The sequence below is a fragment of the Cyprinodon tularosa genome, unplaced genomic scaffold, assembly GCF_016077235.1.
Source record: "Cyprinodon tularosa strain WSP-4 unplaced genomic scaffold, ASM1607723v1 ctg404, whole genome shotgun sequence".
Lineage (NCBI taxonomy): Eukaryota > Metazoa > Chordata > Actinopteri > Cyprinodontiformes > Cyprinodontidae > Cyprinodon > Cyprinodon tularosa.
Genome location: NW_024039124.1, coordinates 796,147 through 821,341, shown reverse-complemented (window position 1 = coordinate 821,341; position 25,195 = coordinate 796,147). Strand labels below are relative to the sequence as shown.

General features: G+C 38.7%; 1 protein-coding gene and 1 long non-coding RNA gene across 3 annotated transcripts in view; one reads left to right on the top strand and one right to left on the bottom strand.

Moving 5' to 3' along the window:
- Positions 1-25,195, top strand: part of kank1a (KN motif and ankyrin repeat domains 1a) — a 77,674-nt gene that overhangs the window by 6,538 nt on the left and 45,941 nt on the right. The window lies entirely within an intron of this gene.
- LOC119791909 lies at positions 10,107-11,242 on the bottom strand. Its single transcript, XR_005281913.1, has 3 exons — positions 10,962-11,242; positions 10,288-10,436; positions 10,107-10,134 (listed from the first exon to the last, which is right to left on the bottom strand). It is a non-coding gene; the product is annotated as an uncharacterized LOC119791909 (long non-coding RNA).

Sequence of the window (25,195 nt, the reverse complement as noted above, 5' to 3'; positions counted from 1 at the left end):
TCCTCTCCTCCTTACTTGAATTTTGCATAACTCTCCGTGCATGTTTAGATTTTCATGTTCAGTAGCAGTCTTCTTCAGCACACCAGTGCTATTAAAAAAGATCTTTGCTAAACCGCACAGAGTAACTGTATTTAATCACGTTCTTCAATGTATTGATATTAATAATCACTTTTTTTTTCATGGAATCAACATTGGAGCGAATAGTAGAATTAACAATCCCAACAATCTTGTCAGTTTAAGGACTTTTGGACATAATTTATTTAAATTTATTGTTAAATCAATAAAAAAATCTTAAATTGGGAAATTTTTTCACAACAAAATATAAACGTCTATCAGTAGTAGTAGATGCAGTGATGTCTCTAAGATGCTGATGAGTGTGTGCACGTGGTTACAGACCACACACATACATACTCATTGACTGTTTAACATACTTTAATCACAGTATAAGTTATTTCTATAAATCATCCTTAAGGGAATGAACAGAATAATGTTTTTGGTCCCTTTCATCCCAATGATGGAGATAGAAAAATACATGTTATTTAAAGTCTGGATATTCAGTTTATCCTAGCACCGATACATGCTGCTGAGTTTTTTACTTTGTTGAATTTACGGTCAATTTATAAAGCAGATATTGCTTTTTCTTTCTCTATTTACATGATAGAAGGATATGAAGACACCAAAAATTACAGAAGTCTTAATTTAAACCATAATGGATAGAAAATAGTGGGAGAAGTAATTATTGCCCTTCACATGATCTCAGGTCATGACTGCTAAATGCAGGAATCAGTGAATACATGATTTTATCAGCCAATACAGATAGAAGGAAAATGCTTATATCCCAAAATGTGCGCCGGCTAATGTGTCGGTCTGTCTCTAGTCTAAATGCCAGTGCTGGTCATTTTTAATGTTTTGGTCCAGTTTATTTCTGATGCAGGGATGATGTTGGAAACTCCTAAAATCGAAGGTATTTTCAGAATATTATTATAATATATTTTTTCTGATGTGGGTCCTTGACAGCACCAATAATGCAGTAAGTGAGCACAGCCTAAAAAGGTAACATCTATATCGGATCTGATACTTTTTCTTGTAAAACTGATGTGCTATATTCAAGAGATATTGCACATCTAGGCTACCATCATATTCATCGTGCTAGGAGTGGTTTTGAAGTAAAGACTGATGGTACTTCTATTTATTTCTCTTTTCTTTAAAGAGGAGATTTTAAAGCCAGTTTAGATGGAGTAAAGGGCTTCCGTGGACCAACACAGTATGGCCACACCTCCCAACAAATGAGAGTTCTACCAGACTCTTCAACCAGCAGTTTCCAACTTAGTGAGAAAATGTGACAAATGAGAGCTGTAAATTTAGCTGCTCTTTATCTTTTCTCTCATTTGCTAACTGTTTCCTTTTCATTAGTGATGTTTGGATGTTAACAGCTAAAGAAAAAATAGAAAATTGCAGTTCTGGGGGGAATCCAGCTGTAATTCGATAAGCAAAACGAAGAATATTCTTTACGTTGATTGTGTTTTGTTGTGATGAAAATATCCAAGCACAGTTCATGAGGGTTTTTCCCTTAACTGACTTTTCAAGGATTGGATTAAAGAAATAAAAATGTAGTTGGTTTCCCTTGATCTGCAAATGATTGAAGTTATAAAAAAACAATCAAAGAAAAATTTTGTTTATTTTTTTATGCAAAACTACTTACCTTGCAAGCAAGATGAATCAACATGAGATCTGTGAATGAACAAACTCCAAAAATGCATCCTACCAGAAACCAACAGATGCATTAGCCTTGATACATAAATGTTTTCGACCAATGAAATGAAGTGACGTGGATGACACTTCAACCAATGGTGGAAGACTGAAGCAAAACTAACATGGCTCCATCGGTTTTAGCTAGAACACCCTCAATTTTTTTGTTTGGAAAAATTATTGTGCGTGTGTTTCTCCTGACCGGATTTGGCAAGAGTTCGATTTTATCGGTTAACTCTGTTACCAGGCAAACAAATAAAGAATGTGACATTTCACAGCCGCTACTGCTGTTGTGATTGGTTGAAAGCTTGACATTGGAGGCAGATGCCAAATCATCTGGAAGAATTGTACTGAATTTCCCCCCTTTTGCGAACATGTTCTACAGGACGCTTTCCAGATTGATACCTGTAGTTCAATTTCAATTCTATGCAATGTCCATCTGACTTATGCCAGGTTACCAAAATTAAAAACTTTGCTTTGCGTGTGTGTGTGTGTTTTTATTTCTTTCCTTTTTTTTTTCTTTAACTCACAGTTTTCATTAAGATAAGTTTGTTTTAATCTGTATGTTTTTTTTTTTTTTTTTTTATCTCGGTTGGTTAACTGTGGGTTAAGCTTCTATATGTAGTCCCTATTGCTTACTTTTCTGCACAGTTCAGCTTAATCAGAACCCTCCTCCTTGTTATATCAGGGCTGTTTTATCTATCCTCTGGACATGGAAGCGACTGTTTACAGCACAGAAAACCTCTGAGCCATGCGGCCCATAGTTACCAGTCTCCTCATGTTACTGCCTCCCTCTCTCACACGCTGGTATTGTCAGGTTACTGTGTGCGTTTTTGTGAGTTTTGACTGCAGCCCCGGCGTGTCAGGAAACGCTCGGTGACGTCCCCCTCGTTAATCCCTCATTCCTCCCAGGATATTGGTCGGCTTTCAAAGGTTGCTGCAGAGTTGGATGCTTTCGGAAAGCTTTGGGACTTTTTAGATCCGAGGGAGGTGAGTTTGAACTGTGTTGGGTTTTAGGGAGGGGCGGTGTTTACCAAAGACAACTTCTTGGTCTAAGTGTTTAGGTTTAATCACAATCTTGCATTGAACTGTTATCACTTGAAATAACAGGAAGATATACAATCACTCAATGTAGATTGAACTTGATGTTCTAGATAGTTTATCAGTGATAGCAGTTAGATCTATACTAGTAATCTAGTTTTGACTCAATATTTTAATCATGAATACCTTTTAATCATCCTACTGAGAACTTTATTGCCGACTAACTTAACTGCTGCAGTAGTGTCATCACAATATCTGTGTGTGACATCACACTGTCGCTAAGGACTATATGGACGTAATTTCTGGTCTGATATGAAGACTTATTTTTGGATTAATGCTCTGCATAACTCCACTGTATTGAGGAAATTAATGGAAAATCTTAATCAAAAATTAGAATGTAAAATAAAGGAAAAGCTTGTAAAGAAAGACTTGTCAAATTATTTTAAGTGTGAAATAAATCCAATGATGTGAATCCACAAAATGCGCCTCTTTAACTGTGTTTGAGGGGGAAAAAAACCCCTGACTGTTGAGGACAAACTGAACTAGAAATTGTGCAAATAAAAGCATGGATGTAAAAACATTACGCTTGTTTGAGGAAGTGATTGTTATAAAGTATGAAAGCTGTGGGGAGGAAGGATCTACAGTAACACTCATTTGCACATATAGGGTGCACTGGTCTGTCACTAAAGAAGCTATTCAGCTTAGCAACATCTGAATGAAATGAAAGACAAAGACTGATAGTGATGCTATATTTGCTAGAGGCCTCAATCTGTACACCTGTATTATTTCTACAGGGAATCCAAGGTCAGAGCTAGCTCTCCTGATGAGTTTTTCTATCCTGTTTTGGCTGCAGATAAGATATTTCTCCAACAAACCTTATCAATAGAAGATAACTGATGTCAAAGAAAATGCAGCTCTTTTCTTATGTAGTTAGATACTGTATTTTCATAACATCTAGATTGACAGATGTATGCAGATGTCTCAGGATTAATAAAGATGATTCAGTTGTTTTTTTATTATTATTATTAAACAGGGTTTTATTCTTAAATGTTTTATTTTTAAGAAATTAAGACTTCAAAAATGTATTCTTCAAAAGGTTATATTATTTTATAGTCCTATCTATACTAAACTTAAGTTTATGATTATTATGGGTCAATGAACCCAAACTACATCTCCAATCAATTTATAACTTTGTACTTTATTATGTTTTAGACCATGTTTTGCAAATCAAATCACTTTCAGAAATCTGTAAAGGTTCCTTAAGGTTCTTTGATTGATTTAATGTAATCAAGAACATGAACTTGGCTCTAACACCCAAAATCATTCCAAATCAAGTGTTTTATTTATTTATTTTGTTTTTTGTGGCAATGAATAATTTGTGTTTTCTATAGAAAACTCAAACTGACAAACATAGACCATCCACACACTGTCTAATAGAGACTGTCCTGCCTCTTTTTGGCGCGGTCTGTTACTTTAATCTGGAAGCTGCTGAGTGAGGAAGTCATTCTGCACACATTTAACATTCTCTTGGAAGTAATTAGCTGAAACTCTGGAACCACAGACTTTGATGTCTTCAACAGATGGCAGCAATCCTTTCCAAAAGCCACATGCCACTACAGAGCTGACAAGAAAAGGAATGGGAGTCTGATCCACAGCCAAACCTTATGGTACAACACTGGACTTCTGGTTAAATTTGAGAATTCACACTTTTGCCTTAGTTTGTTGGTTTTTAATTTAACGGCCAAAAGCCGCTCCTGATGAATTTAGAGGTTATCAAGCATTGAGAAGGAAAATGGTTTGGGCACTAAGGTGTTTTTGACTCTCCCAGCAAGCATTGTCCCAAAGAGGTCCAGGCGTTCCTCATTGAACTGCAGCAGTAAATTATTTCCTCCTGTGGTTAGGGGAGATTTGTTTACCACAGAGATTGACTCCCTGGTGACACCATTGATCTTGTCTGCTCTGGTAAAAGCTTCTGTTTGCATGAAGCCCTGCTGTCTGCACACCACATGGAGAGGCTGCAGTTCATCATCACACACTAATTATGGTGGAAAAAATACTCTTGGGAAATGTCATCAGCCCACAGATGACGGATTGTATATGGAGTGATCAAAGTCTTAATGGGTGGAAACTTCTTCTTGGTTTTGTTTGTGAGGTGTGAAGACCTTTTGGGCTGATGTTCACTATCTGTAGTGTCTGGCTCTATGACAGCGGCCATCATCAGAGAGCTGTTGTGGACTGGTAATGGCCCGGCGTCCTCTCCGGTTTCAGTTTCCACAAAGTGAAAGACGGATCGTCATGGTAACTCTGTCCACAGGTCCCCTAAACCAGCCTGTGTTCTGTTACGAAGGATTGATCCAGGAGGTAGTCAGGGTTAAGTTTAAAAAGCATGTTAACTAAAAACGTAATAGGTTTAAGAGTAAGATATTTACATTAAATAAAACAATTTTAGAAAATCTGAGTTACTGAGTCATCACTTTATGCATAGTTTTAGGAGCTGGTGGACCATTTTATAACAATGTGGAAACAATCATCTTCTGCTTCATCTGGGCAGCATCAGCAGAGACTTCCAGACTTCCCTCTCTGCAGACATCTGCTTCAGCTCTGCCTGGGGGAAGCCCAAGACGTCCCCAGCACCAGCTGAGAGACATAGTCCCTCCAGCGTGTTGTTGGTCGTCCCCTCTGCCTCTACCTGGTAGGACATGCCTGGAACACCTGCGGAGGGAGGCCTACGGGGGCATCATACAAAGATGTACAAGACTCCTCAGCTGACTCCTCTCAATGTGGAGGACAAGAGGCTCGACTCTGAGCCTCTCCCGGATTACGAGATCCTCGCCCACCTCTAAGGGAGTGCCCAGCCACCTGGCAAGAAAGCTTATTTCAGCGGTTGTTTTAATCATGATCCAGATTTCATGACCAAAGGAGGGGGCCTGATTTGGGACTGGCAGATGATGTGGTTCTTATTCTCTCCCGTAAAGACCTATAGCATGCACTGTGGCACTTTGTAGCCAAGAGTGAAGTGGCCAGGATGATGATTAGCCCCTCCAAGTCTGAGGCCATGGTTCTCAACCAGAAAAAGGTGGCTTGTCCCTTTCCTGTTTGGGGGAGTTCCTTCATCAAGTGGAGAAGTTTAAGTATCTTGGGGCCCTAGTCCTGTGAATAAGGCTACGTTCACACTGCAGGCCTAGATGCTCCATTCCGATTTTTTTGCGAAATCCGATTTTTTTTTGCATTGCCGTTCACATTTCCAAATATATGCGACTTGTATGCGATCTCCTGTGTGAACTGCAGTCTTACAACGCAAGTGTCCAGCATGCGCAGTAGAGGACGTGATGACGTCACAGGCCAGCGTGCTCCTTTTTCCCCCGGAATTAAACATGGATGGTAGTGCCGGCGTGCGTCTATCGGTCTTTTCAAACCGTAAAAACACAATCTTTTCAATATGGTTAAACATAAATACAATTGTAGATTTTAGAAGACACAGAAACAAGTTAAACTGTTGAGATGATGAGAGAATAAGTGAATGTGATGGAGTATAAACCCTTAAATTGACCATAAATGCAACTGTGAGGTCCTCAGCGAGAACAGACAGACCAGATTATACTTTATATAGCATAGGCCTTTTGTTTTTGCAGCAAGATGCTTTATATCTTCTATCAGTCTGTTGTTCAGAGTCTGATCTCTTCCTCCATCATCTTCTGGGGTCGCAGCATCAGAAAAAATGACTTAAAGTAGCTTAACAAACTACTGAAGAAGGCTGGCTCTATAGGAACAAGAGATGGAATTAAAAGTCAAACTATTGCTTCCTTCCTTCCTCCTTCCTTCCTTTAGAGAGTTGGGATTCATGCTCGACCGGTTTTCAGTGCAGCATAAGGTTAACTACATGATCACTTCAAAATAAGTTTTTACTTATTTGATTGTATAATTGAGTGATTTGTTTTATAAACCATTAATTTTTAAGCAGCCTTAGCCGTGTTGGTGAAAAATCGGATGGTAGGCGTTACTAGGGGTATGTAAAATAATCGTGATGATGATGCATCGTGATTCTAATTTTCGTGATCTACTGCATCGATTCTTGATGTCAAGAATCGATTATTAATTTAAAAAAATGAATAAATAAAATTGCATGAATGGTTGGCGAACATCAGCCAAAAACAAGTGCAATACCACTTCCAGTCCAGTAGATGTCGCTGGAAATGTGTTGACGCACGCTGCCTTGTGTCACAAGCATTTCCGGCCGTGGGATACTGTGCCGAGTCATTAAAAAACAAAACATGGAGGAGAAAATATTGCAATGCATCGCAATAATTCAAGTATCGCGATGCATCGTGATAGAATCGCATCGTGGCCTGTGAATCGTGATTCGAATCGAATCGTGACTTCTTTGGCAATACCCACCCCTAGGCGTTACAAACCTCTGTAGTAAAACGTTGATATTTATGAAATAAAATAAAGTGGTTGCAAAGTTTGAATTTTAGATTTTCTCTGCCTTTTTAAATGAGTGTTTCAATGTTTTACTGAGGTTAGAAAACACATGATGTATTATATTCACTTACTGAAGTCTAAATTCCTGTCATAGATTTCTGAATCAAAAGGGGGACACGTCTCCGTTAGGGGTGTAAATAATAATCGTTTTGTATCGATGCATCGATCCAAAAGCCGACGATCCGATGCATCGACACGTCCGCAAGATAATCGATTAATGTTTTTTTTTTTCCCTCCGGTCTATTTTTATCCATTTGCTCCTGGGCGTAATTCTCCCTCCCGTGCTGCGGTGCAGCTAAACCTATTTTGCCCTCCTACCGCACTTCCTGGTTATACTCTTACAGCAGTTTGTTGCAGCAAGCTTCACACAGACATTTTTAAATTATGCTCAGTATTGAAGCGTGGTCTGGGCTACACGCTGTGGATCTAGATATGGCCGAGGCGATGAGGGGGCGAGTTTTGTCCGACGACGGAGGGACAATGGGGCAAAAAGAGCGGAGATTCAGCTGGAAAAAGGCTCCCAGCGTTCTCGCGCACCTCGCTCTTCTAGCGGGTCAAACTTCACGAGTTGTTTTCCGCAATTTCGGTCATAAAAACAAAACAAGCCGGCCTCCTGTCTGGTGCACTGTTTGCGGTCAGCTACAATCTGGGAGAGGAGCAGCGGAGCGTCTCTCAAGGGGCGGTGACGTCAACACTCTGGAGCCTTCTTCTTCTTCTTTTTTTTAATGGCGGTTGGAAAACAACTTATAGGTGCATTACCGCCACCTTCCAGAATGGAGTATGGACCAGACAAACTATTATATTCTCCCTAAAATACCCGCTCTTCTTAGAAAATTAAAATACTACCAAAAACTACATCCCCAGATGACCTTTGAAACAATTCCCTTATATCTAGTTTATTTTTATTCCTGTCTAACTCTCTACACAACATCTCTCTTTCCTGAATATATTTATTACATTCTAAAAAAATATGTTGGACAGTTTCTCTGGAGCCGAGGTATTGCATTGAACTCATTACACTGATATTGTGCAGTATTTTTTAATGCAACTTTTCTACTTCTGTTATTTGCTGTTGTTTCTAAAGAAAATGCATAATGATATTACAGCTTTCATTGATTTATTTCAAACTTGAAACTGTGTTTAGCCTGTAAGGTGTAAAAAAAAAAAAAATAATAATAATAATAATTAAAAAAAAAATTAACCGATTAATCGATTAGAATCGAATCGAATCGTGGTGTATTCTTAAGTATCGAAAATAATCGAATCGTTGGGTCAGGAAATCGATACTGAATCGAATCGCCATGATGGATGTGATTTACACCCCTAGTCTCCGTGGAAATGTCTTCCCTTTATGAAAATCCTTTCATGCTTCTGCCCTTAAAACTTCCTACCCTTACTAAACATGGCTGAGTTTGAGTCTTTCTGTCGTTTCCAAACTTCACACTGACTTGTAGTTTTTTTGATAGCTCTACTATCTATTAATGCACCGCTCTTATTTCTGAACTGCAAATTCAGTTTGGGGAAGAGTTTGAATTATCGTTTTCCATCTCAGCCAGGCGTGAAATTGGTCACCAGCTGATTTCTTGGCGAACCACTGGTAGCAGTTTATCGCCTCATTGTTGGTACAACCTTCCTCTCTTCCTGGTCTGTTCAGATACCTTGCATATTCAGTGACATCTGCCACCAGAGCTCTCCACTGGCAGACTCTGATTGTTCCCATCCCTCCAGTGAAGCTGAAATAATAGCAGAGCTCAGGCCACCACTCAAGTCAATATTTGTTTAAGGACAGCGCCTGCAGTGAGGGAGCCGACTGTTTTATTGAAGCTTTGTGATTTTGTAATTAATTTAGTCTGAAAACGGTTTACAAGGCAGAACAAAATTTTATACATGGACCATGAATGGTATAGGCTGGTTTTACCTTCAGGGGCCAGACATAGGCTGTATCCGAAAGTCTGCCCCCTAAATCACTATATAGAGCGAGGACTATATAATGATCTCTATAGTGAACTCGGTTAACTGGCCGTTCGGACAGATGACTATTACTTTTTTCTCCCCGTTGGTCATATGACTCCATCTCCCCACATGGTGCCTGCACCTTCTTTGTTGTTTCTCATCCCCAAAGCAGATCCCATGATGCTTTGGGAGGAGAGCTGCTGCAGAGCATTCTGGAATATATCCGCTCATCTCGTGATCTTGGATGCACACTACTTTTCAAGGTGCATTGTGGGAAATTTTGAGTCCACTACTTTTTCATCCAATTAACATTTGGACACTCATAAAATGGCTGTTGTTCTAAAGAAGTATGTTTTAATGGGGATTTAATTTTAAATAGTAATTTGTTGTTTAACTGTTTTCAAATCTCTTAAACTGTTAAAACATCTACTGTAGCCTTTTCTCCAGTTTTTTTTTTTTTTGCTTCTTTAGCATTAAGACTATGGTCATTTCAGAGTAAGGTATGAAGAAATGTCAGATCTGAACTTTATTATACCTCAGTGATTACATTTAGATTGTTGTACACCACCCCAGCAAAATAAAAGCTGCACACCTTTAGACTGAATAAAAAAATTTAAAACCATGATATAGCATATCGTGTACTTTCTATACTGTATGTTTAATGTACAGACTTATTCCAATCATATGAGTTCAAAATAGGGCTGGGCGATAATTCAATAACGATATATATCGATCGATAGACGTGTGGCACAATAGAAAAAAAGAGAGTCGATAAAAGTTCGATAAATAAACACAGTTTTCCTTCCTTCTCATTGTAGCCTATCATCTAGGTTTATGCTAGTCACTACTTCCTCACTACTTCCTCCCAACCAATCACAATCGCTGCCCCAATTGACGGCTGCCATGTTACTAAAAAAGTTTAAAATGACGAAGAAAATAATGACTTTACTAAAACTGTTTTCATTACCCTGAAATAACAGCTAAAATGTGATTAAAATGTGCTAAAATGTGACAATCTAAATGTAATGGTGGTCGGGTAGACCCTCCTCCAGGGGCAGACACCTTGGCAGACAGCTGGTCCCTCCATGGAGCACCACTGACTGCCTCCAACACGTTCTCCCCTCCTCATCCACTGGCATGTCGTCCTCTGGGGCCGTGATATCACCAGCTCCCAGGCAGATGTTGTGCATGTCAGCACATGCCGTTTTGACCTGTAGAAAAAAATAGACAAAAATATTTATTTTTATTCAGTCATCTATCTTTATTACATGATTTATTAGAAATTAAATTTTACTTAATCTAGATCCACTATTTAACTTATTTTTTCGTTTTTATATTTTTATTTTTTTCCTGTATTATGTTTATTTATATATATATATATATATATATATATATATATATATATATATACAGTAATTGCAAATAAAATCAGGCAGTAAGGGGATAACAATTTAGACAAAAAATGATTTATTTCTCAACAGTTTGGCTTCTCAACAAAACATTAGTAATGGTGAAAGTAGTTATTCAAGTCAGTTATTTACAGGGTTTGTACACATTTAAGTATTCAATTCAAATTACTAAAGTTACAAACAAATAAATTACAAACTTAAAAATAAATATAAAATTTGATATTTAAACATATTCATCAATCTGCTGACAAGCGTTTATTTAATAACTGGTATATTCTGATCATTAGCACTCCCCTGTGGGTTAGAATAATAGCAGGTAGATCTTACCTCTCCACTGCGCACTGCCAGCCTGAGAAAAATCCGTCGCAGGTTTTGCTGCCGCCGAAGCCGTCAAAGCGACTCTCCTCCTCCAATAACAAGAAAATTTAAAAAAAATTCCATATATATTTTTTTGTTTTTGTTGTTTCTTTCCGTATTTCTCGAACTGTCGGATTTTGTTTGGCGCTGTTTTTGGGGTAAACGTGATGACGTCGTGTCGTAACCAGGAAGTGCTCCAAAGGCGTCCTGCCAAGTACGCAGCCTGCGAATTGAGACGCAGCCTGTGATTGGTTGGCCTATAGAACACCCCCCCACCCCCCTTCCCCCCCACATTTGCTCTCACATCTTCAAACACAAGTTCGTTTTGGCACAAATATCTCGCAAGGAATGTGACAAAAGTCAAAGCGCGGAGTCAACGTGCTGTGTCTCGCGAGAGCGCGTTTGTGTTCTTGAAGCAGCAGATTCAAGAAGCTGTAATGGCTAAATTGAGGTTGTAATGCAAGATTAACATATGCAAAAAAATAATAATTACAAATAAACTATCAATAATCATTTGTCAGCTGTAATTTTATTTGTGTAAAACTATATGAACACACCAGTAAATAGTTTTTTTGTGCATTCACATTTAAATCAGATTTGAGTGAAAATCCTCTTCAGGTGAAGATTGGACTGACAAGTGTAATTTTTTTTTACATGTTCTTGCCTGATATGTCTTTTAGTGCAACTTCAAATTCAGTTTGTGTGTGTGCGGTTTTTCTTTACAGCAGAACATTTTGGCATACAAGTTCAGATTTTTGTGGTACAAATTCTCACATTGCATTCTCAAGTTTTCACATTAAATTCACAAGTTCGTTCATTTTGGCACATATTTACCTTCATACAGAAACTTCAAAGTAATAACTCGGGTTAAAGCAGGAAACTAAGCTGAACCAGGTTCATTTGTTATATTTATTTTGGTCACTTTTCTGGTCACTTTAGTTTATTCTTTGTCATTATTTAATAACATAACTCAGGTCTCTTAAGTTATTTTTCTTTAAAACAATTCTGTTATGGTTAAAAAAGTTGGTTAAATAAAGATTTAACTCGAAGTCTGCTTTTGTGTTCTTTATTATAATTAAATCATTTAGCAATATCATAAAATGTCCAGGCAGAGCTGCACATAAAATATGGTTTCAAATCTTTTCAATAATTATCGATATCGATCAATATGCATTTTTTTTTTTTTTTTATCGATAAGCTTTTTTTCTATATCGCCCAGCCCTAGTTCAAAATATATTTACATATCATAAAGTGTTAAAATTCTTTTAAAATGTGTTTTGAAAAAGCAACACCTATGGCTCCCGTTTGTCTTGTTGCACAGCTTGATAGTGAATAAAGCTAACTGGTAGTCCTGCATTAGGGTGGGACAATAATTAAATTAAATATCAATATATATCATGATACATTTGAACACAATTTCACTATTTCAATGTACTCTTCAGTTTGCGGTTACAGGGTTTGTCACTGACTGACGTTCTGTGCTCAGGCAGTTCGAGCCACTCAGCAGGAACCACAGCAAATTGATGAGCGACACCACGGACAACGCTTTGGCTCTGCAGCTATAGACGGTCAGCTGATGCTTCAATGCAGGTTGTTTTGTTTTGAACTAATTGTACTTGGCGGACACCATCCCCGCACATATCTCCCATTTTAGCATTTGATGCATGAGAAAACTATTGTAGCTGCTAGACGGTGTAGAAATCATGTGGTTCACAAAGCAACAGCTGGTTGTACAGCTTAAAGTTGCAGTCGGGAGAACAGCTCGGCACAGCTTTTAAAGAAGTCGAGACTGCGAGTGTTTCCCCACCGACAGGGAGACATCCTGTGAAATTATGGGAATTGATGCTTTGAGTCCCTGCTGAACTAAAGGTGCGGTTCAAACGTTAGTGCTGTCAAAAGCCCCATTTGCACTACCCTTTTGAAACCGTGCAAAGAGCGGTCTGAGCATGGTAACCGACATAACTGTTGAGTGTGAATGGAACCGAACCATGCCAGACGCAACCAAATATGCCAAATCTAGTACTAGTTCAACAGTAGGGCTCGACACGGTTCAGTTGTAGCTTGGTTCTCTGATAACGTGCGCATGAGCAGGCTGCGTCATCTCCTTACAGTCAGCTTTCAATAGTTGGCAGTGATGCACATCAGTATGTTGCTTGCCAAACGCCATAAAAAAGAACAAGTGTAAACAACAATCGAAATCTTCTCAACTCTACATACTTCCCAAAAGCCGACTCTGTCAAGTAAATTCACCAAAGGCTGCCTTCTTCAACTGGCTCTCCGCAAACAATAAAATATCAGAAGTATAACCAAACATCACTTCCTGAATGTTACAGGAGCTGCCATTTGGATTTGCTTGATTCCCTCCTTCAATCGTAGCAGTATTACCGTAGATCATCACTAGGAGGCGACGATCCGTGCTGATGTGATGTATAAATGATCGTAAGGAACCAAGCTTGGCACGGTTAACTGATCCAAGCTCGGTCAGGACTGCATGGATTGGTTTCAGAGGGATAATGTAAATGGGGCAAATGCTAGCTTTGGCCAGGTTTTAAAAAATTAAAAAGAGGGAATCTGTTTGGTTTTCAGTTAAGATGAGAAGTGCAAAAAAAAAGCCTTTTTAGAAAAAAAAAAAAAAAAAAGATGGATAAGAAAACACAAATGTAAGTCAAGATTAGAGCAAAGAAGTATGACTGGGGGAATGGGGGAGAAATCGTAAATTTTTTTTTAATTAATTGTGGACCATTAGTTTGTATTTTTAGAGCGAGTTATTTTGCTAATTTATTATAACTTATTGTGAACACAGTTTTTCATGCTTGGGTGAGTTTGTCTTCTTGAACATAAGAAAGTCGGTAATGAAAAAATAAAGGAGATTATGGAGAAAGAGGCAAGAAGCCATTTTTTCCAAACACTAATTAATAGCACAATCTTTCCAATAAAGATGCGTTTGGCTCTTGGTTCAGAAGCATCCAAGTTAGACTCACTTCAGATCTGCCAGATGTTGTTTAATGTGACCATGCAATCAGCAAACTTTCTTTCCTCTTGATCAAGACGCTTTATTTTTCAAAATCAAAACAAACTTAGATTTTCTACCGCAACATGACGTGACAGGCAGATCATATCATCTCATTTCGTTCCTTTTTTGCCACTCAAAAAAAAAACAACAACAATAATCAAAAGCGTTCAAAAACTGTATGGCTTTGCTGACTGAATTCAAGAGGTCACCTGGCCCCAATAGCCAACTCCAATATAATCCAGGTGCTGCAGTCACCTGTCCATAATGAAGGGGCGGAGGCGAGAAACAGCGTAAATTATGAAACGGCAGCAAAACACAACTAAACAAGTTCATAATTTCATAATTAAGTCAGTCAACTTATACTTCAAACCAAAATATTTCATGTTCATATGTATCATACCAAAACCAGACAAAAATAGTAAACTAGAAATAAATATTCAATCATAAATCAAGCATTTGGCTCCAATACTAATTTCTAAAATTTTATATTGGAGGAGCTTTGCATAATAAGGTTCAAATGTTTAAACAGGATTCTGTTTTGGGCTTTCTTTGCAGTTTTTTCCTATTGTTTATATCAATATCAGAATTCTGTCACATGGGAAAAAAATTAAGAAATATATTGTGATTTAAGCTTTGGACATATCATTGAGCCCAGCCCTGCAGTCAGAGCAGAGGGGAGCACTGCTCCATTTTTCCACAGCAAATGTAAAGCCCATCCAGCCATGAGTTCATTAGATAAAGCTTCAGCACACTGGGTTTATCAAGCATGATGATGATCCAAACAACAAAACCAAAGTATTCTCTAAATAGCTTTAAAAATTAAGAGTGGCCTAGTCAGGGGAGGAAAAAAAAACGTAATTTCCAAGATTTTATTGCACATACGTCCTGATCTCTCTGGATGGATTAACAAATGATTAAGGCTTTTGTATTTACCATAATTATTTTTGTCTGTCCAAATTAGTGAAGCATTAAAATTTATATAAAAGCAAAAAAAATAAATAAATAAATCTGTAAAAATGGGAATACATTTTTCATCATGGTACACTTTTAGTTTTATCACTGTCAAATGAAATTCTTCATTAATTTAAAACAAGAACACTGAGAGCTGATCTTCAACTTATGTATCAACTCTATAATTTATTTGTCTCTTACAACTTTAACTTCTTTTAATCTGCATTTGCTATGAAGCAAAATATGATTTCTAAGGAGAATTTGGCTCAGCAATTCCAATTAACACTTTTATCTGACTAAACATGACTCTCCACACGTAGGAATAACAATGATGATTCATCCTGACAAGACTGTAAAAATAGTTTTTCTTTTTCCTTCCCGCATCGAGTCATTTTCAAAAGATGATGCAGAAAATACCCAGAATACCGCGGGAGCTAATCCCTTGTTTTGGTGGAAGTGGAGATTCTCCCGGCGAACCGAGGCCAGCCATAATGCCACAGTGTTTCCAGTGGAATGCTGCGGCTATTGTAGAACTAGATGACTCCCACCAGCAAGACTGCTCCTCCCTTCACCCCCGCACTGACAGAACAGTACAATGTGTTGAATTCTACCTTTGAAGGCATGCTACTGTTTCCATAGCCTATGACCCTGAGGCTGAGATCCCAGGCCAAGACAATGGGGAGGATAACACGGAAGTCGTTACTCGGCCCCACCGTTATCATTGCTTCCTCTCCAGTAATAATTGCACATCTACTTTCTCCTAAACGTGAAGCCAAAATGCACTGGAGCTGATTTTAATTTGTAACTATATGACATCTATATCATGCTTGCTTTTGTTAGCAGTTTAAAACAAATTGATAAAATCATAAGATGACACTGATTAGCTATTAATAAAAGAAAAAAAAAAAACGAAGTGACATTGAGATACCCCTCCCATTGGAGTGTTTATATAGCCCTTTTTAGCTTTGTGGTTTAGTGCTAATTGTTTTTATTTAATTAAACGAGAATTATAGGTTCAGAAATGTTATCAAGTAGAAAGTTGAAGATCCTTGGGAGCAAACAGTGGGATGAAAAATGGAGAGGAAAAAAAAAAGGATGATTTTTGGGAGGTTTGGGCCTCATTCTGTCAAAAAAAAAAGCCTCCCTTTCCTCCCCCTGCACACTTTTTATCTCCCCCTCTCGGGGTGGAACAAATCATTTGGTAAATGGGATTAGTCCCCACTCTGCCTCCCTCCCTTCCTTCCTCGCTTGTCTTCTTTCTTTTCTGAAGATCATTCTTGAGTTACTCTTTTTTTTTTTTCCTCCTGGATAAAAACCAAGTGGTTTAATTCAATGGAAAGAGTTAGAGGGAAACTGAATTAACGAGGACTAAATTGAGGATTTGAGAGCTTCATTCAGCTCTCCTGGCCTTTCATGGGAGTTCTTTTTAAAATCTTTCCTTTTTCAGAAGCAGTCATGGCTAAACAAACTCAATCTCTGTAAATTGTTATCGCAGAGAACCCAGGAACTGAAGGGATGACACAGTTCTCCTAGATTACAGAGCTTGATACCCCTGATGATAAGTGACGCTGAAGCCTGTTAATCAGGCTGAATCAATGATGTCACCACTTGTAAGCGGGACGGTCCTGACCTGGGCTTGATAAACAATGAGGCCAGCTGAGGGCATCACAAAAGAGGGCCATCTCTAGGCCAGCTGGGCATGTAGTGCTCGGCAGATGGACATGAATATATTTTAAATTACATTCAAATGTACGTTTTTAATGCGGAGCAGTAGCAAATAAAGTGGCAATAAAGAGAAGTTGGTTTTATTGGCAAAAAAATTGGTCAGGCTTGTGGTGGAAAGGAGGGGGAATGTGACATTGTTCCATCTGTGGTGGGTCTGATGTGGAAATCTTTTATATATTTAAACAATAAAACCTTTGTTCTGTTTTTGGTTAGAAGGAGAGGAGATTGTAGAAAATGTTGAACCAAACCTAAAAGTCCAATTTTTCAAAAGTAGAAAGAAGGTTTTATAGCCTGGCTTAATAAGAGTTGATCCAAATCAAGTGGTGGAAAAAAAGTTGTAATTATTTTGGCTCAAAGATAATTTTTTATAAATATTATATCTTATTATGTCTCAGTTCAGTTTATATTGCGAGGTCTCTACGCCGTATTGCAGAACTAGGTACATTGTAATTATATAATATTTTAATATCTAATTACCTCGCTATGTCTACCTCTAAATTCCCCTTTAATTCGGTTTAATCCGTCCCTGTTATATTTATGCTGTGAAAATCAAAATGGAAAAGGAAGTCTGAAAATTCTATTTGATTTTTCCTTGGAGAGGCAGTATAATGATGATGCTGATTGAAGGTCCTCAGTCATCCAGGTCATAGTCATTCCGTAAAAATTCAAACAATATCCACTGGACTTGGTTTCCAGGATTTGAAGACGTTTCGCCACCTCTCCAGAATTTTTACGGGAAAAAGGTATAATGATGATGATGATGATTGTATTTGTACATGAGCAGTATGCAACATTATATGGACCTAAAAAACTGGAAATATGCAGGGGGGCACCAGGTTATAAGATAAACATACAAATTTCCATCTGTATTCTCTTGACAGGTTGTTAATCAGACCTGTTTATCATGTAAATATATGAGGAAAATGAACCAGTTTACACATATATTAATAAACCATACAAAGAGTGTTTACACTACACACACCTCACACTTAAAATACGTTGGTTCTAAAAGACTTCCAAGGAGGCACCATTTTTCTCACACACTTTGACCTTTGTGCTAACATACTAAGTTGTTCTCACACACATGCATCCACCTACACACAAATACTGTCAAAATAACTTTACTTTTAGGCCCCGTCCACACGAAGACGAACCCTGGCCTAAACGCACAAATTTTTCACCAAACCAGCCTCTCATCCACACGAAGCCGGCGTTTCGGGGGTCTGTAAACGATCTTTTTTTTATTCACCCTTCAGAGTGGGAAGATTCTGAAACGCCGTTTTCGTGTTTCCATCTTTACACCCTAACCGCATTTTTTTTTTTACACGCATGCGTCATAGCGTCGCCTCTAAACACGCAAGCGCGACACATCACAACAACAATGGCGCCGTTGCTGCTAATGCTACTCACCCTGCTGTCGGGCTGGTCGGGCTTACAACAGAATCTTCTTCTTCTGGAATATCTCCAGGAAGAATAGAGCAATATCGACGACATAGTTCAGCACCTGAATTTGACTTAACCACGAAAATAGACCCGCAGGGCAACCATGTATAAATATTAGTGCGCATGCCCTACATTTCGTCGCTTATTTTTGCTTTGGCACCACAGCGCCACTTACAGGCCTGGCATACATTTTGCAGCGTTTTCATGCATTCGTGTGGACGCTCACATTTATTTTACGTCTCCGTCTTTACGGCAAACGTTTTGGAAAATATTAGCGTTTCGTGTTCGTTTTGACTTCGTGTGGACGGGGCCTTAATCACATGCTTTTACCACTAATGACTGCAGACAAACTTACACTTTATAATCTCTGAACTCTACTGTAGAGGTCGCACGTATGACTTAAAGCTGTATTGACGGATTTTCGCAAACTTTTGGAAAGACCAGCCCTCTCCACTTTGAAAAAATAAAAAAAATGCACATGCACAACCCTCTCAGGAGGGAACGGCTATTAAGCGTGTGCAAAACCGTGCACAAGCCCATTTCTCCTTGTGCACGCTCTGTTTAAAAGTTGCTCTTTGCTTCACTTATACAAGCTTACTTTCCAAAAGAAGATTCTCCACTATACCTAAGTTTTTTTACACTCACCGGCCACTTTATTAGGTACACCTGTCCAACTGCTCGTTAACACTTAATTTCTAAGCAGCCAATCACATGGCGGCAACTCAGTGCATTTAGGCATGTAGACATGGTCAAGACAATCTCCTGCAGTTCAAACCGAGCATCAGTATGGGGGAGAAAGGTGATTTGAGTGACTTTGAACGTGGCATGATTGTTGGTGCCAGAAGGGCTGGTCTGAGTATTTCAGAAACTGCTGATCTACTGGGATTTTCACACACAACCATCTCTAGGGTTTACAGAGAATGGTCCGAAAAAGAAAAAACATCCAGTGAGCGGCAGTTCTGTGGGCGGAAATGCCTTGTTGATGCCAGAGGTCAGAGGAGAATGGCCAGACTGGTTCGAGCTGATAGAAGGGCAAAAGTGACTCAAATAACCACCCGTTACAACCAAGGTGGGCAGAAGAGCATCTCTGAACGCACAGTACGTCGAACTTTGAGGCAGATGGGCTACAGCAGCAGAAGACCACACCGGGTGCCACTCCTTTCAGCTAAGAACAGGAAACTGAGGCTACAATTTGCACAAGCTCATCGAAATTGGACAATAGAAGATTGGAAAAACGTTGCCTGGTCTGATGAGTCTCGATTTCTGCTGACATTCGGATGGTAGGGTCAGAATTTGGCGTCTACAACATGAAAGCATGGATCCATCCTGCCTTGTATCAACGGTTCAGGCTGGTGGTGGTGGTGTCATGGTGTGGGGAATATTTTCTTGGCACTCTTTGGGCCCCTTGGTACCAATTGAACATCGTTGCAACGCCACAGCCTACCTGAGTATTGTTGCTGACCATGTCCATCCCTTTATGACCACAATGTACCCAACTTCTGATGGCTACTTTCAGCAGGATAATGCGCCATGTCATAAAGCTGGAATCATCTCAGACTGGTTTCTTGAACATGACAATGAGTTCACTGTACTCAAATGGCCTCCACAGTCACCAGATCTCAATCCAATAGAGCATCCTTGGGATGTGGTGGAACGGGAGATTCGCATCATGGATGTGCAGCCGACAAATCTGCGGCAACTGTGTGATGCCATCATGTCAATATGGACCAAACTCCCTGAGGAATACTTCCAGCACCTTGTTGAATCTATGCCACGAAGAATTGAGGCAGTTCTGAAGGCAAAAGGGGGTCCAACCCGTTACTAGCATGGGGTACCTAATAAAGTGGCCGGTGAGTGTAGTTGTTTTTTTGTTTTTTTTAATCTTTTACAATTTATAAGTCTTTTTCTTTATAATTTTTATAATTTCAGTCATTTGTCACCTTAGCTTTGAGATAATTTTAAAACAACAAAGAACAAAAAACAAGCAAACACACACCTGCACCAAGAAGCCGAACGGTGATGGGACTCCGATAGCATTGTCAACGGTAAACATGTCATCATTTAAAGCGTGTTTTATACTCTCCTTTTGGTTGGGAGCCTCTGGGTCTAGCAGGTGTCGTTTTGTTTCCTGGACATGGACCATGACAAACCTGGGACACAAGGCCTACCCCTCCAGCCCCATCCCTCCTCCAAATGTGGAGCATAACAGCTCTTAAAGGGGCCTAGTCAAAACTGTCTATTTAAAAAAACAAAAAAACAAAAACAAAACGGGTATAAAATATGTATTCCCTTCAAATAAATTCATATCAAACCTTCCCTTCTAATGATGTTTACCTAATACTCTTTGCACCCAGTGGACATGAAAATGACATGAACATCGTTGTTGGCTGTTGCCATCTGCTGGTAACTCTTTACATTTCCATTCATCAACTGAGAAGTACTTTTTATGACTTTCGGGATCAAAGTTGTTGGTTATATTTGCTCTTTTTTTAACTTTTGTTCTTGGGATTTTCCTCTTTCCTAACCTCGGCTGGAGAAATGCTGACTTGCTTTTTCCCTTTCTTCCTTGTTTACTCATGGCGCACATGCACAATATTGTATCTCCGGTCACATGGTCTTATTAAGGTCTTGTTTGCAAGTGAAAGTCTTTGTTTGCAACGAAAGTGAGCTACTGACATAGAAATTAGTGAAATGGTAGATTGCAGGGTCCCTTTAAGTCACCTTAATTATAACATTTACTCTGAGGTTGCATTCTCTGATGGTTTATACAGTAGGGTGACCATATTTTCATTTCGGAAAACCAGGACACCTTGGAGCGGGGGCGGGGATGGCGGGGCGGGGGGTTTGGGTGGGGTGGTTAGTACGGGTTTGGGATCTTTGTTCCCATGCACTCACTTAACATAGGCCTACGTAATCCTACAATAACATTATATTTACAGTTGATTTATTAAAAATGCTTTTCAGTAAAAGTCAACAGCAATAACTCCAATAACAAACGATAATTTTATTCAAAATGTATTCATTAAAAATGCTTAACAATTCCTGTAATGAATAAATAGCAGAATGAAAGAAATAATGTCTCATCATCGGGATTTGCTCCGTGATCAGAGGAAATGTTACTTTGCGCCGAACAGTGGTGAAAATTGGAAGTTCAGTTTAATATAATACAACTCTGTGAATAGTTCCGTCTGAAATGAATGAAAATAGTGGTTTTAATAGTTATAGAGGCAGATATGTGGTGGTAATGTTTTGTTTATCTAAAGCTTTTAATCTGTTACTGTGTAAATGGGTTTGGCTGTAATTTAAGGACAGATTCTAATAGATCTGCAGAGTGGGAACTATTTAATTTTTTTATTGCTGTTTTGCACAATATGCTTAACTATTTTTTGTTGTTGAATATTAGAGATTTTGTAGATATATTTTGTACATACATTGTTTAGATTTACTTATATATTTCTAACCCTTTTATAGAATAGAAAATCCCTTTATTGTTCCACAATGGGCAAATTTACAGCAGCAGAAAGGTTATTAAAAATGGTCACACAAATGAGGACATAAGAAAATGTATAAGAATAACATAATAGGGAAGAGTTAAAATATAAAAAATACAATTCTGTAAAGTGTTTTATCAATGTAAAACTGGAGAATTAATAACCAATATGCAGCTATGGACATTTTTACAGTGATGGATATTTGAAAATAGCAGCAACATCAGAGATGTGCAGAATGACAGCAGCAGGTTATTTAACTGACTAAGGTTTCTATCATTACATTTGATTTTATTTGTTCCTGCTCCCGGTGGTTGGAATCTTTATTCCACTCTGGATTCTTGTGAGTGTAGTCTTTGTTCACTTTAACTTTTTAAAAAATAAATAAATAAACAAACAGTTTTGAAAACCTCAGTATTCATTCTTTTCCTGGTTTGTGTGTCAACTTTCACGGTTGCTAAGCAACAGAGCATAACTGGAAAATAATCCAATAAAGATGTAGGACGTAATACTGTATGCTAGCATTAGCCCCAACTTTCCGACCTCCTTTCTTCTTTTTACTCGATGCAGCAGGCACAAAAAAATCATCTAGAGACATGTTGGCGTTTACCACAACTATTGTTTCAGTTCACACGGTGGGTTGTTGTCTTAAATTGTAGATTTACTTCGACCCAGACAGGAGACAAAAAACACATGACTATTCTGCAGCGTGCATCACGTGGTCCCCAATATGCTTTATTTTATTATGACCTCAGCCAGCTAAACTAGCTTCATCAACACCAAAATCTGTCCCATGTGTTTACTTTCTACAATAATCCTTCCCCTGCTCTTTGAGTGCAATGGCTAAGTGTGTTTCACAAAGTTAGATTACATAAGGTTGACCTGGATATTATGGGTGAACAACACTAAAGTGAATTAAGCTATCAGTTCTGAAAACTCACAGCTGCTGTAATCTAATTCATTCAGGTTAAACTGAGTACTCCATCCTCAAAATAAACAAGTTACTCTAATCAATTTAAGATCATTTGAGAACTATAAACTTAAAATAATTAAGTTATAATCCAGTCATTTGAGATAATTTAAGTACTTCAGACTCCAAATAAACAAGTTACTATAATCTAATCATATAAGATAATTTGAGTACTGCAAACTCAAAATAAACAAGTTACTATAATCTTATCATATAAGATAATTTAAGTCCTGCAAACTCACAGTAATTAAATCAATCCAATGTAATTCATCTAAGTTGACTTTAATTACATTTTTTGAGGCAGAAAGTTTGCATATGTTTTTTAAGTAAGGTCAACTTATAAAACTTTACAGTGTAATTATTCGGTATAATACTGTGTGATTGTAGCTAATAAAGGTTCCATTGTATTTTAACCCAGTTTATCACGCAGGCTGGATTCCCTCTTCTTTCAGTAGCATCCAAATGAACAGAAACACATTTATTTAGTTGGTGGTTCATACATTTGCTAAGAGCCGTAGCCTAAATTACTAAATTGGTGAAAGATAACTGTATTTTTAACAGCCGGATACAGTAGTCCAAACTTCTTGGAAAGGGGCTAAAACCCTCGTAAGTAAGCAAATTACAGTTATAATCATTCAACTCATAATAAATAATGAGTTTTACCCTTGATTTGAATGGCCTATTAATTAACTATAACTCCCAGTTCTATTTATTTTATATATTCATAATCTTCTGGAAAGCTGGCATAACATATTGATCTATATTGGTTGAAAAAATATTTTCAGCTCTAGTTTTAAACCGCTCTTAGTCTGGCCTGTCACCCAGAGACGCTAACATAGCCACTGGGATCATTCCAGCACTGAAACCCCTCCACCATGTTAAGGTGGCAGTTCAAGGAGGAATTGCTTCCTCATCAGGGTGTCGTGTCTTGAACACCCTGCAGAGGAGCCAAGGAGGACTACATCACTTTGTTGGTGCTGAAACACCTCTAGCTTCTCACAGAGGAACTAAATGAACTGTCTTGGTTTAGTTTATAATAAGGGATATTTGGATTCAGAAACCTCTCCAAGTCCTTAGACCCAAGGGGAGTTCAGAGAGGCCAATTAACATGTTTACCATTGTCAAACATGTCTTTTTTTTTTACTATGTGGGGGAAGCCGGGGCACCCGGAGTGAACCCACGCATACACGGGAAGACATTTCCCCCCGTGCAGCCCTTGCTTTTTAAATTCAACTGAAAAAAAAAATCCTATTTTTCTGAAACCCCCCACCACCACCCACCATTAAACCCCCACGTCCCCCTCCACCGCCGACTATCTTCCTAACCCCACGTGATGCAAGCCCACCACCACTGGTACTCTAAATCATCAGAGTCCGCGCTAATGGTCCATCCAGTCTGTTTTTTCCTCCTGCCATCTTTGTATAGGCGCTTATGTGATGGAGTAAGAGCTTTTTTAAATCGCCTCCACAATGAAACCTTTTTGATTGGGACCTCTAATTCTTCAGAACTACTGTCCTGCAATGGCAACTCATTTTCTGCCTCTGTATCTAATCCCTGAGGTGGTTCGGGGATGATGATTGGTTGGTATGTAAAGATTCTTGGTGGTTTGGGTGATGGTATATTAGCTGGAAGCGATGTTGCTCGGTTTGATATTGCGACAGCTTTACTTTCATCTACCACCACTTCTCTAGGAACTGTTACATTGTTGACAGTTTGAAGCTCAAGAGCAGTCTTTGTTTCTGGCTTCTCATCCAAAGATTCTTCTGATTCCAATCCCTCACATTTCTTGATGGATGTTGGTTGGTTTGTAAAGATTCTTGGTGGTTTGGGTGGTGGTATATTAGCTGGAAGGGATGTTGCTGGGTTTGATACTGAGACAGCTTTACTTTTATCTACCACCACTTCTCTAGGAACTGTTACATCGTTGACAGTTTGAAGCTCAAGAGCAGTCTTCGTTTCTGGCTTCTCATCCATAGATTCTTCTGATTCCAATGCCTCACATTTCTTGATGGATGTTGGTTGGTATGTATGGATTCTTGGTGATTTGGGTGGTGGTGTCTTAGCTTTTTGGATTTGATTCTCCTTTTGACAGCTCTCACTTTCAGCAGAATTTGCCTGCTCCGTATCATTTTTTGTTTCTGAAACATGGCAAAGTTTTGTCTCGTTATGCTCGAAAGCTGTCTGAGATAACTCTGTTTCTGTTACTGCCAGAATGTTCTGTGTCAGAGTCTTGTCCTGTTGGACGTCATTTTCTTGTGTTTCAGGGATCTTTTCCTCTTGGGGGACCATTGTTGGTGGAAACATCACAGTTTTATTTGTATGACTCTCATTTGTTGAGGAGGCTGTCTGATCCTCAACCATTTCAGGTTTTGAAACTTCCTGCTGTTCAACACGTTCTTCAGAAACCTTTTGGTCATTGACGGTTTCTTGCTGGGCGGCTGCCTTTCTCAGCAATGCTGCCCTTATCCTGTTCTTACGTTTGGCTTTCTTTGATAGTTTTGGCTCCACATGCTGCTCATTTATTTCTTGTGCTTCAGAGATCTTTTCGTGCTCAGCAACCATCTGTGGTAGAGACACCAATGTTTCATTTGTATGACTCTCATTTGTTGAGGAG